This window comes from Amia ocellicauda, chromosome 11, assembly GCF_036373705.1.
Source record: "Amia ocellicauda isolate fAmiCal2 chromosome 11, fAmiCal2.hap1, whole genome shotgun sequence".
NCBI classification, from domain to species: Eukaryota; Metazoa; Chordata; class Actinopteri; order Amiiformes; family Amiidae; genus Amia; species Amia ocellicauda.
Window position 1 is genome coordinate 22,909,550 of NC_089860.1, and position 13,451 is coordinate 22,923,000.

The 13,451-nt window shown below is 36.8% G+C and overlaps 1 protein-coding gene across 1 annotated transcript in view; it reads left to right on the forward strand.

Moving 5' to 3' along the window:
- Positions 1-1,632: 1,632 nt before the first annotated feature.
- atp10b (ATPase phospholipid transporting 10B) overlaps positions 1,633-13,451 on the forward strand; it is a 110,698-nt gene continuing 98,879 nt past the window's right edge. The window contains exons 1-2 of the mRNA XM_066716998.1: positions 1,633-1,705; positions 2,454-2,524. The gene's annotated coding sequence lies outside the window, so the exon portion shown is untranslated. The remainder of the gene's footprint in view (positions 1,706-2,453; positions 2,525-13,451) is intronic.

Sequence of the window (13,451 nt, forward strand, 5' to 3'; positions counted from 1 at the left end):
GACATCAGCAGATGCTGGGTTTCTTCCCTGGTGATGCTCTGCCACGCCTGCACTGCAGCTGTCTTTAGTTTCTGCTTGTTTTTGGGGTGTTTTGCCTTCAGTTTTGCCTTCAGCAAGTGAAATAGTTGATTTGGCCACATCTAATGTTTTTTCTATCTCTCTGATTTGGTTTGTTTTGATTTCTAAGGCAAAACTGAAGGCAAAACGCCCCAAGAACAAGCAGGAACTAAAGACCTCTCTGGAACATAAATAATGATTTCCTCATAGAGGATTAAGGTCATATTGACCTTTGTGTATTACAGCCTTGATTCCTCAAACAATTTATGTGGAAAATAAAAGATGCAATAATTGTAAATAATACTTTTTTAATAGCTCTTATTTACACCATATTTCATTTGAAATTAGTTTTTGAATTATTAAACCATGTCTCAATTTCTCAGTGCTTTGGTGCCTAATAATAGAGACATATTAAAGAACGTTTCATAGTATAGCTTTCATACTTCCATATGTTACATACTTGATGTTTTTCATATTAATTCTGTTCTAATTAGCTGAATAATAACATGACAAACATTCAAAATCTACTGTTTTAATTATCCAGCAACGTATTATGAAATGTCTGGTGTAATTCTTATTAAATAGCAGGCTTAACATTGTCAAAGGCAATAATCAACATCATACACAATTCTAGACAAATACTGTTGATGTACAGATGATATTATTTTTCACAGACCCAGATTATCCCTAGTCTTGGATTACACAATGTTATTTTAGGTTGAGTAGTCCAAGACTACTAACCGAGGTCTGTGACAGCAGCTGAAAATGTGAAACATATCCTTATCTCTTATTCTCATTTACATAGTTTTAAAGGTCTTTAATGCAGACACCTTATTGATTTTTAATTTAGCCACCAGGTATTTGCCAGCCATTGACTGATTGTAAAATATTTCAAAATCCCTTCACAGGGCAAAAACTTGTTTTGTTTAGTTTTTATAGTTTTTGTATTATTATTTTGTGTAGTACAGTCAGGGTAGGTTTCTGAAACAGTGCTGTGCAATTAAACTAACATATTTTATGTTTCCATTCATCAGATCTAATTAGAATCCATTTACTTTCTGTCAGTCTAAATCCAATTCACTCCATCTCACCTGCTTAGTCATTCTGTTCACTCACAATGAATTCCATTTAGGGCCTAGCTATAGATTGCCCAACCTTACCTATTTATTTCCTTTGGCTCTCATGCGGATATCATTAAATTATGTCTTCAAATCAAAGTCGTGGTCAATCACACTTAGAATTTCCCAGATGTACAGGTCATTGATTTCAATGATATTTACCAATCATCTCATAATTATAAAGTTATAATTGCAAGTGACAACTGTACCCGAGTCACAATCCTATGCGCAGAAGCCAACAGAGATGGATTGCTACAGGGTTGCATTACAGATTGACAGCGATTACCCGCAAATGTTTTTACGTTTTTGTGGAATGTGCTGGTCCCATTTCCTGTAAAACAAACAAACAAAAAAAGATCTCAAGCACAAGTCGTAAGTGTATTTGATCTGTGAAAGTTTGAGATCTGTATCTCGCTTGCCTGCAACTGGTTTTCCCACTTGTGTGTCACCTGAGCGCGGAGTGAGGTGCACAGCTCTCGGGACTGCTAGTGTGCGGAACAAGCAAGACGCAGAGGATCCCTTCTGTTTTTGTAAGTTATTTCCTAGTGTACAATTATGCGATGCACTGTTTGCACAGTAGATCACAGCACGAAACGCAGCTTTCCAGCTGGACATAGGGATGCGCAGGTATTATTGTCTGGGGGAACACAAGGTTGGAAAGTGCTGTTAAGTAGGACAAACCTTAAATCTTTACAGACCGCCCCAAATAATGCTTCACTGGTGCAATGAGCAAATGTTTTACTCAGGCCTACTGTGTGCATGAAATATGCTGTAGTAAGAAAACAAAAATCAATCAATAAACAGTGAAGGTTCAAAATCACGTAGGGTTTAGTGCACAGTCCGTTATTTGATTGAGCTCTGCTTAAGCCATGACCGTATTTCTGATTAAGTTGCGTGTTAATAATAATGATGTCTTGATACTATTCATTAATCGTCAAAACTGGTTCACGGATGGCAAATTGCAATCAGGACGCAGCATGCAATGGAGCTGCACCATGAGGATGCAAGTTTAAGAAAAAGGTTTTAGCATCAGGAACCTAGTCTAAGAAAGTAAGCCACGTTGAATTGAAAGCGGTTAAATTAGGGCCGGATTAAATCAACCCGCTAATAGAAAACTACACAACTGTACTCATTTTGAGTTGGATGCCGCTTTCTTCCAATCAGGACTAACCGCTGTGATGAAGGTGTGTAGTTTAGCTATTAGCGGGTGGGTCGCAGTTTTGATTTGATCCGGCCCTAGGTTATAATTATAATGTATTGTGTCCCCGTTTTATGTAGAGTGGAAACAAGAGCCCTGGTTTTGCAAAACTGTCTTCAGCAAACGTAATCGGAAATCGTCATACAGTGAGGTGAGTCGGTTTTTTTCCGTCTGAAATGAGCTGCGTATAAAGAGCACTATCTTCTCCTAGTGTTGCTTAACTGCGACGGAACGAGTTGTGATTTGTATTTAGGAATGGGTGGGATGATGGAAATGAAAAGTGTCGATACATTTAGGAAGATCATTTGCCAGACTAGACATACAAGTGAGATCTATGCTTACAGAAGAACGTGTACCATCCCAGCGATCCCATTGGTGGAGCAGCGCAGATCCGCGCAGAACTGCGTGAATATGCGCTACACGACCCTAAATGAGGCTGACAATCTCCTGCCTTCATCTTTACAATAAGGACCGGCTGGACCCCTTTCCTCTCTTATCACCCATGCAGCGTCACGACCAGCCCTGTTCACCAATAGTTTATCATGTGCCAGTGAGATTAAAGAACGCCAATTGCAGCTGCTTAAGCAGTGAAAGACTAATTAAATTTAATTATGTTAATTAAGTCCCCCCTATACTCAGTCTTTTACTTAGAAGGCATCAGACGTAGACCTAGCTGTTCTTAAAAAAAAAAACATTATTTTGTATTTACTGTGGGTTTTATCTTCCAAAAACAATGTAGCCTGTATGGTAATGCAGATTCCTCCCATTCTTTTATGGCGAGGTGGTAATTTATAACTCAAACAGCCTTCTTATTGAAGACAAAAGTGGTCCATGACTACAAACTTCCCAAAATCTGCATTCATGGCAACATTTTACAGATTCCCGGTTGTAATTCATCATTCAGTTATTTCTGTCTTAGTTTGATAACACACATGAAGAGAGCACAATTACAGCAAAAGGACTGATTGATAAAGTTTTGCTAATTAGCCGAATGACCTGATAGGCAGTGTATTAATTTAAGAAGACTGGCCTTCTGCCATCTGTAGCCTGTGAATATAGAGGAGAGCAGAGGAGGTGGGGGGAGTTATGCAATTGTATTTATAAGTTTCTGAAAGTTGAGAAACTCATTCCTTTTATCATCCTGAATCTTAAGCTCCAAAGAGCCGTACTTAATTCACTTTCTGCACAGGTCTGTATTGTAATACTAAAGAGCATGTGGGACTGCTGAAGTGTTACTTGGTGAGATTCATGCTGAGAAATTTGAATACAGCCTCACTGAAGCAGAAGTTTTTATTTGATTTTATTTTATCCTAAGCTAATGCAGCTTTGCCTGGCTTGTTATTACTTTAGTATGTGGCCAGATAAACAAATGGCTTGGATCATGACATTTGCCTTATCCCTAAGACAATAAACAAGAGGTTTCTGCAGTTATTTAAGACCATTGCAGTTGTCAGCATTCGTATTAGACGACGTCAAGTGATTGAAATAATTTAAAAGATCTTCTGTTTTTTTTTTAATGTGATTTTCATCACAAAGTTACTTTTTTATGTAGACTGTGTGTGTGGTTTGCTCTAACCTTAGCCTGGGGAGCACTTGACAAGAGCCTGATACAATCTGTCTAGATTAAATGGAGATAAATCTTTGTGTAACTCTACTATAGTCTTGAAGTGAAGGGTTTAAGCAATAAGGGAAATATGGAAAGTCCCTTACTCAATCGTTTTAAACTCAGAAATCAAACGAGTGTTGCCTTGTGGCAGTGCTTGGTTCTTGGTTTTATTTCCACATAATTTGCTGCAATGAACAATTGGATTGTTAGGAATGACTATAAAGCAAGTGCTATTTTTATAAGTGAGGTTTAAAATGGTTTTAATATTAAACAATATCTAAGCACGAGGATGAGCTGTAACATTTAAACAAATCTTTTTAGTTTTTGCTTGTTTATTTTGATGTCTTCCACTTCTCTCTTTTTTTACTTACAATGCTGCTGCTGTTTTTCTATAATGTACATTTGTTCCTTGTGGTCAGTCTATACCACAGTCACTGCAGTTACTGTGTAAAACATTGTTTTTAGTATCTTTAATGCAGAAGTTTGAAATCCAAAGGCAGGTGCACATAAAAACTACTTCTACCTGTTCAAGTTGTGTTCTTCTGCTTCTTCACCTATTAGTAAATTACTTCTGCTATTTCCCCCAGGAATCATATTTCTATACTTACCATTTGACACGTACCAAATGAAACTTTGGCCAGGCTTTTAAGACTGTACTCATTGGATTCAAAGGATTGTTACAATTTTGGAAAAAAATCATTTAGAAATACTTACCATCGTTTTGAGAACTTGGAGCCTTCCATTATTAAAAGAGACATTGCAATGAATGATGAATGTTGGGTATTTAGAGGGGAAAGGGCATATGATTCTCAATGTCTGTTTAATTATTTTATCTAGGCTATATCCATATCTATTATTATTATTTTTATTTCTTGGCAGACGCCCTTAGCCAGGGTGACTTACAACATAAGTGCAATACAAAGTGCAAGCATACAGTTAAGTACAAGGCATCAAACATTACAAATTCATATTTACATTAAACCGAGCAATTTAAAATATAATACATTTTACAATGCCAATATATCCTCACCATCAGCCTATATCAGTCCATTACTAGATGAAGGTCTCCCGAAGATGTTTCCATATAATTATTTGGTGAAGATGAAAGAAAAGCAGTTTTAATACTTTGATGTTATGAATAACAATACCATTACTATAAGATATTCTTTCTAAGCGGAGTTAAATATGTGGACTGCTACAACACAAGGTTTTCACTGTAGAGCTTAACCCTTTAAGAGTTGCAACATAGTTTAAATATTGAAACTAGTGTTAATCACTGTGCCATCAGAAACACAACTGGAGCAATAGCCTCTAAGCATTTCCCATTATGGTCATGCACTGACATTTTACATAGGAGTATTGAACATTTCCACACGTAAGGAATTGTACTTGTAGGAATTGTAGCAATATTCGCAGAGGAAAATATTCATAGCATTCAAATGTAATGATTTTATATAGCTATTTTATAAAGTTTTTTTTCCCCACATAAATCACCCAAACTTAAGAAGAATCCAGTGGCCTGTAATTTTAATGGGATCTGTTCTCCAATAAATCCATTAATCCTTTGTATAATCCAATTATTGTACAGCACATTGACATCATTCATGTAATGTTTCAGCAAATTCATACCTTGTTCTTTTGCCAAAGAAGCTTTTAAGTGTTTTCTGGCAAGTTGGCTGCTTTTAGTGGGTTTTTTAAATTTAAGTAGATCAGTTGATGTCAAATCAGGTCAATGTTGTATCAATACACAACAGACATGCTTTTAGACTCAATACATCAAACAAGTTCCAGTATACATGAAAGTTTGGAAATATCTCCTGTAAGTGTGTCAGAAAGCAACACCAAAATAAAGTAAATTTTAAAGTTGAAAAAGGAACTTGTTGAAATTAACTAGTGGTAATGACACATGAATAGCAATTGTTATATTGTGAGATTCCTGATATTCATATAGTATTTTACTTATTTAGATTCCAATTCATAAGGACCAAAAAGAGTGAATCAATGCAAAGTTAAGGAAGTCAAGGCTAGTAGGAGACACAATAACACAGATATACAGACTGATATGCTAATTAAGGTGGAGTAACGCAAGACACAGAGAATGATACAAAGATACAGTAAACCGATTGAATGAATAAATAAGGTTAAAAAAAGCTGCGCACAGTTAACCTTGTCTTTTGGTAAAGTTAGTTTTAGGAATTGAACACATTATATTGGTGATGTTTATACCTTGTGCAGGTTCCTTTGTTCCTAACCCCATTTCTCTGTGCCAGCATCTATAAAATGAGGATTGGGATAAGTTAACTTTCCATGCTTAGAAAAAGGACCACAAAGGGATTTGACATTGTGTTGCGGTCAGTTATATGAATCCTGGAGTTCATATTCACTTCATATATATAATAAGAGTGACAGGAAATGCAAATGCCTTATGTTATTGTGCATCACATCTGATTGCAGTCAAGGGAGCAGTCTCAACAATCTCAATCCTGCCACTTTTGATCGGTCATACAGTGATTTTCATTTGCTGTCATTCAGCTGTTAGGAGTCCATTATATACTACTCCAAAATGTACAGAGCAAAAAATATAATCCAGCAATGGGGGAAACTAGCTGGATGACGCATTATTTGATGGATGAAAAACAAATAAGCATGTGACAATAAAGCATTTAATGTATCTGTTTTAATACATACAGTGAGGGGGAAAAAAGTATTTGATCCCCTGTTGATTTTGTACGTTTGCCCACTGACATAGAAATGATCAGTCTATAATTTTAATGGTAGGTGTATTTTAACAGTGAGAGACAGAATAACAACAAAAAAATCCAGAAAAACGCATTTAAAAAAAGTTATACATTGATTTGCATGTTAATGAGGGAAATAAGTGTTTGACCCCTTCGACTTAGTACTTGGTGGCAAAACCCTTGTTGGCAATCACAGAGGTCAGATGTTTCTTGTAGTTGGCCACCAGGTTTGCACACATCTCAGGAGGGATTTTGTCCCACTCCTCTTTGCAGATTCTCTCCAAGGCATTAAGGTTTCGAGGCTGACGTTTGGCAACTCGAACCTTCAGCTCCCTCCACAGATTTTCTATGGGATTAAGGTCTGGAGACTGGCTAGGCCACTCCAGGACCTTAATGTGCTTCTTCTTGAGCCACTCCTCTGTTGCCTTGGCTGTGTGTTTTGGGTCATTGTCATACTGGAATACCCATCCACGACCCATTTTCAATGCCCTGGCTGAGGGAAGGAGGTTCTCACCCAAGATTTGACGGTACATGGCCCCGTCCATCGTCCCTTTGATGCGGTGCAGTTGTCCTGTCCCCTTAGCAGAAAAACACCCCCAAAGCATAATGTTTCCACCTCCATGTTTGACGGTGGGGATGGTGTTCTTGGGGTCATTCCTCCTCCTCCAAACACGGCGAGTTGAGTTGATGCCAAAGAGCTCGATTTTGGTCTCATCTGACCACAACACTTTCACCCAGTTCTCCTCTGGATCATTCAGATGTTCATTGGCAAACTTCAGACAGGCCTGTACATGTGCTTTCTTGAGCAGGGGGACCTTGCGGGTGCTGCAGGATTTCAGTCCTTCACGGCGTAGTGTGTTACCAATTGTTTTCTTGGTGACTATGGTCCCAGCTGCCTTGAGATCATTAACAAGATCCTCCCGTGTAGTTCTGGGCTGATTCCTCACCGTTCTCATGATCATTGAAACTCCACGAGGTGAGATCTTGCATGGAGCCCCAGACTGAGGGAGACTGACAGTTATTTTGTGTTTCTTCCATTTGCAAATAATCGCACCAACTGTTGTCACCTTCTCACCAAGCTGCTTGGCGATGGTCTTGTAGCCCATTCCAGCCTTGTGTAGGTCTACAATCTTGTCCCTGACATCCTTGGACAGCTCTTTGGTCTTGGCCATGGTGGAGAGTTTGGAATCTGATTGATTGATTGCTTCTGTGGACAGGTGTCTTTTATACAGGTAACGAGCTGAGATTAGGAGCACTCCCTTTAAGAGAGTGCTCCTAATCTCAGCTCGTTACCTGTATAAAAGACACCTGGGAGCCAGAAATCTTGCTGATTGATAGGGGATCAAATACTTATTTCCCTCATTAACATGCAAATCAATGTATAACTTTTTTGAAATGCGTTTTTCTGGATTTTTTTGTTGTTATTCTGTCTCTCACTGTTAAAATACACCTACCATTAAAATTATAGACTGATCATTTCTTTGTCAGTGGGCAAACGTACAAAATCAGCAGGGGATCAAATACTTTTTTCCCTCACTGTATTTGATTCGTGTAACTGCTTGGTATCTACAATACAAAACTTGCTTTGCTCAAAACAAAGGAAGCTGTTCTAACAGTTTTAATGAATATCCACAGTTTTAAAGTTTCAAGGTTTTCAGGGCATGATTGTTTACTTACACAAGTAATTGTTGTGTTTATGATTTACCCTTGTATGTCACCATGGATAAAGGTATCAACTAAATACATTAATAATTATATGAATTATCATTTATAAGACAAAACAACACTGGGCTTTTAAAATAGTTTAAAAGGTATTTGACAGCCCATTATACATTTACATAACCCTACCGTCATTTTTATGTATGGGATGTGTGTTGCACACGTCAGCAAGCCTTTAAGCGGTTCCAGTATGCTCAAATCTAGAGGTGGGTAGATTTCTGTATATTTTCTAATTATTGAAGTGCGTGTGTGCGTGCATGCGTGTGACAATGCAGCTCCAATGCTGTTTCAAGGGGAATCTCATCCCAGATGAAACTGGTCCAAGGAAATGCAGTTTCAACATGTTTTAGCTGCTGCTGCTGAGGGAATTTTATTATGATTATTATTATTTGTATTACTCTATAGTAATGTCTCAAAAATGAATTTTGAATGAAAGCAAAATTAGAGATTTTGTGTGTTTGAGTTTGAGGCAAGAAAAAAGTAGGTTTTACATCCTCTGTAAAGTGTAAATATTTGTGTCTGAGCACTTACCTATAAATCATTACATAGATCGTTAGAATCGCTATAAAACGTTACTTATCAGATGTGAGATGACGTCGTTGCTGCTCTGTAGGGCCACAGTGTAATTGTTCCACAACTTCACAGAGGTCAATTATAAAACGATCAGAACAATCTGGTGGTGGGAGTAATGCAGCAGAAACATTAAAATGTATTTTTTTCACATTACTAGAGAAATTATGTAAATAAGTTTAAATGTCAGTTTCTTCACATTGTTTTTGCAAAACAGCATATTCTTTCTGACATCTCACTAACACAATTCTCTAACTGGATTGTACTGAAATCAAGGTCCTTGGGATATATTGTTTTATTGCCGTAGTTGTTAATGCTTGGTAATGCCTCTCGCTCTTGCTTAGCTGACTTCATTGATAAGACTGTTCTTCTCCTTGTCACTGCAATGTAAAAGTTGAGCACGAGGTTAATCTATCTCCAGTGTCTTTGTCCAAACATCTTATGTGCTCTGTTTGGGGGCCTGTGTGTGGTTGATTACATCTCATTAGTTTAATTAATTAATATTTATCATGGGTTATTCTCCCCCTCCCCCCCAAGAGGTTTATGGGATTATACATTTATGCAGACAGAGAAGGAAGGATCCTTGAGGAAAATGTAAGGAAACCCATCAGTCATCGAATCCACAGTAGTGCTTAAGTGATGGCCATGTAACCTTCCTCCCACCTCAAACACTGACACTCAAGTACTGTGTATTCCAACGCCCCTTCCTTTCCTTACTTTGATATCAATCTTGGCATCCTGTGGCCTCCTCCCAAATCACACCCAAATATTAATGCCTTTTTTTGTGGCAAACACTATACCCACATATCATTATAATAGGATATGCCTGCTGCTTGCACATAATGATATGCCTGTGTCAGACTTGAAATATGCACGTCAAATATCTAGTTAGCAAACTGCGGGAGAAAAAATAAATATTCAAAAACGTTGACAAGGACATTCTCATTTTAATATCCATAAAATGTGCTAAGACATTTATTAATGGGTATAGATACATATTCCATATGAATGAAATAATGTAAAAATGTTTCAGTATAACCCATAACCAAATCAGTGGCTAAAGAAAAGCTTAATATATTTATTTACTGCAAAAATAATCAAATAGTAGTTAAATTGTAATAGGACATATTGTTTACCATGCTGTGTGTCATATTTGAGGTTTCATTTTGGTTTTTTATTTAATTGTTTATTTTTTCTATAAATTTGAAGAGAAATAGCTAGGGCTTTGTTGACATAACAAAATTGAGAGAGATAGTGAGATGTAGTCACAAATATATAGACATTGTTTTGTTGTACTCTTTGCTGTTTGTTCTAAAATAATTAAAATAAAGAGTGAGAACTCCAAAGCTCTTTAAACTCTTAGTTCTTGTCAAGGTAAGTCCAGGTTGTCTCAGGTATAATATGCTTTTCAAGACAGTAATTTGCCAACAGCTTTTTATTTGTCCTCAAAAAAGATGCATTAAAACTCAGAGGCAAAACCGTGATTATAGCCATCTGCGGCTGATTATTTTACAGGGTTTTCAAGGTTATAGTGAAAAGCAATAGAAGTGGTATTTGAAATGTCTGGTGGTTTAGATAGAAAGGTCTCTTCTGTGCTCAAGTACTGTGCCCATAAGTAAAGGGAGGCAGGACAGAAACAGAGCTCTATAGAAGGAGCAGAGTGCTTGGTTTGGGACTTAGGGACTTCATGGCTTGCTCCTAGCATTCTAATAAAAATGATGCACAAAAAGCACTGGGCCAAAAGCCCTGAGCCAGAATCATGTGACATCTTAATATATGTACCTGACCCGTAAACAATCCCTGAAAGAATAGGACATGGACTAGGAATATAAGAGTAGTTTTGGTTACCTTTGAATAGTCCTTAGGTATTCTTGTGAAATCATACCTTACACCAGAGTCAAAATAAAGATGGAGTTGGATTTGTGAACCATTTTATTAATGTAAGATGGCAAATGCAGTCATGTTTAGACAAATTACAACTGGCAATCTCCTACTGATTGCTCTTCACTATTAAATGAAAACTGCAGAACAGTGTATTATATAATATATACCGTATGATCACTACAAAAGTTTAACTACAATACAGAACATTATAGGCCAATATCGCTACTAAATCACAACCACAATCATTGTCATTATAATAGCTGCATATAATACACTGTTGTCACTGTGATTTTGTGATCATGTAAAACAGTCAACCATATAATTTATAGCACTGGGAGATATCCTATAGCTGTAGTTCCTACTATTACTATCTGTAGGCTCATAATATGCAGCCCCAACCAAGGGTGAGTGGAATTTGAAGCTAGGCACATGACCAGGACAGTTGTGTTTTCCCTCTTTTCTCATTATCCCCCCAAGTGGCGAAATAGGATCTGGAGATAATAAATAAATGATTTATACCATTTCTCTTTTTGGCCATACAAACTGAAAATATATTTTTTTCTATCCCCACCTGTGGTTTCTCCCTAGGTAATCCTGTACCTCTTTATTTATTTATTTGGCTTTCTAATAAGTGACAGAAGTCTCAGGCTTTCATTATAGAACTGACAGGCTAGAGAGACCATGAACACAGTTCAAAGACTGATGATGGCTAGGGATCTTTTCTGCAGGGAAGCACATCTATTTTATGTTGCACAGAAAAAGCACAGCTGTGCAGGCTGAGGCTGCTTATGGGCACTCTTGACAAATGGGACAGCATTGTATCTGTGTATTCCTAATTACAGCTTGTGTGCCTCGGAAATGTCCAAAGAAACAGCACCTGCTTGTTTCTAGAGCTGAAATCCTGTTGATAATTGGTATATGGTGTACATGGCACTTCTCAAAAGCAAAGTTAATTCCCTTTTTGAGTCGCAGCAAAATTAAACTCTCTTCAGCACTCCAAAAGTGTATGAAGTGATTTGAAGAGACATCCTTCTTGCATGCTTTACTTCGTTCCAATGATGCAGTCCAGAAAAAAAAAAACTATTAAACATTTTAATAATAACAAAGAACGACCTATTTGAATACATACTGGGTTTTCAAGTGCTATAAGAGTCTCGCACCTTTAAGGCTCAACTGTCACACTATGCGTTAAGATATGCAAGTTTGATCATTCAGAGTCCTTTCTTCGTTTTGTGAAATCATTTTCTCAAGCACTCTCTAGGATCCTTTTTCCTTCTCGGTTGCCCTGCAAATAAGTGTGTGTGTGTGTGTGTGTGTGTGTGTGTGAATGTTTTATGTATAATACAGATTGATATATGTATAACCTTATTACAATAACAGTGATAATTTTACATTAACGTTTAAGACACACAACCTAATGAGATAACTGCAGGTGGAATTCTACAAGGCAGTTACTGGTTTAAATGTGAATAAATTAATGACAACTTGGGCTCTAAGTGCTGAGTCTGGGGTTTCCCAGGGCACCTGGTAAAGAGTGGACAGGTCCTTTGCAAGTCCGTTTCATTGTAGACTTAAGAGGGAATCCTGAGAAACACTGAAATGTATGTTTCCGTTCCCAGGAAAGTGAGAGCAATTGTTACCCTGTGGAGTTTCCCCCCTAATCAGAGCAGATGATGTGTTAAGGACACACGATTTATCCCCAGTAGATATCAAAGTAATAAAAAGTATGTTGAAACTCCTAAATGGGAAGTATCATTTATTCAATAGCTCATGTACACTATAGTAATGTTTAAGGTTTCAAAAAAATATATATACATTTTTGCATGCATAATTTTAGTTTAGTTTTCTTCACCACCCAGAAATGATTTTATAATTCTCAAAGGGAGGCTAACAAAACAGAATATCGGCGTAAATGTCTTGCAAACTTACATTTGTGTGCTGTTCCCAGACGCACTTTTAACATACTTTGAATTAAAGTACTGTTGTTTATTTGTTATTTTAATGTATCAACAGGCTCATGTGAGATTTCAATTCAGGTGGAATATTTCTCCCTGTCATTTTTTATGTTTCCTTGTTACTTATTCACAGTTGTACAATCTTTGTAAGGTCTTAATTCTTATTCAATTCAAATGTATGCTGATGGTTCAGATTATAGGATGCTAAAGAGATTGAATTTAAAATGCAACATTTGATTCTTGTTTATTTTAACTAAAGATAAGCCGTTAAACCATTCATGTCTCCTTTTCATTTGTTTTGCTTCTGTCTAGGCAAGCAACCCAAATATGAAATCTTTAGCAGTTCAATGGAAAGAATAATCAAAAATGTTAAAACATTTGTTTTATATAGTCTCTTGATCTTGTATTTTAATGTGAAGAAAGAATGGAATAACTAAAATGTTTAATTCTTTAAGGCTTCAGCAGAAAAAACATGTTATAGTTTGCAATCAACTCTTTTGCATTTTTACTTTGTTTTCGTCCTTTAAAAATAAATAAATAAAAAAATTAAATATAAGTCAACATATTCCCTAATGGATTCCTTTCTAATTCAGTTACTAAAAGTAT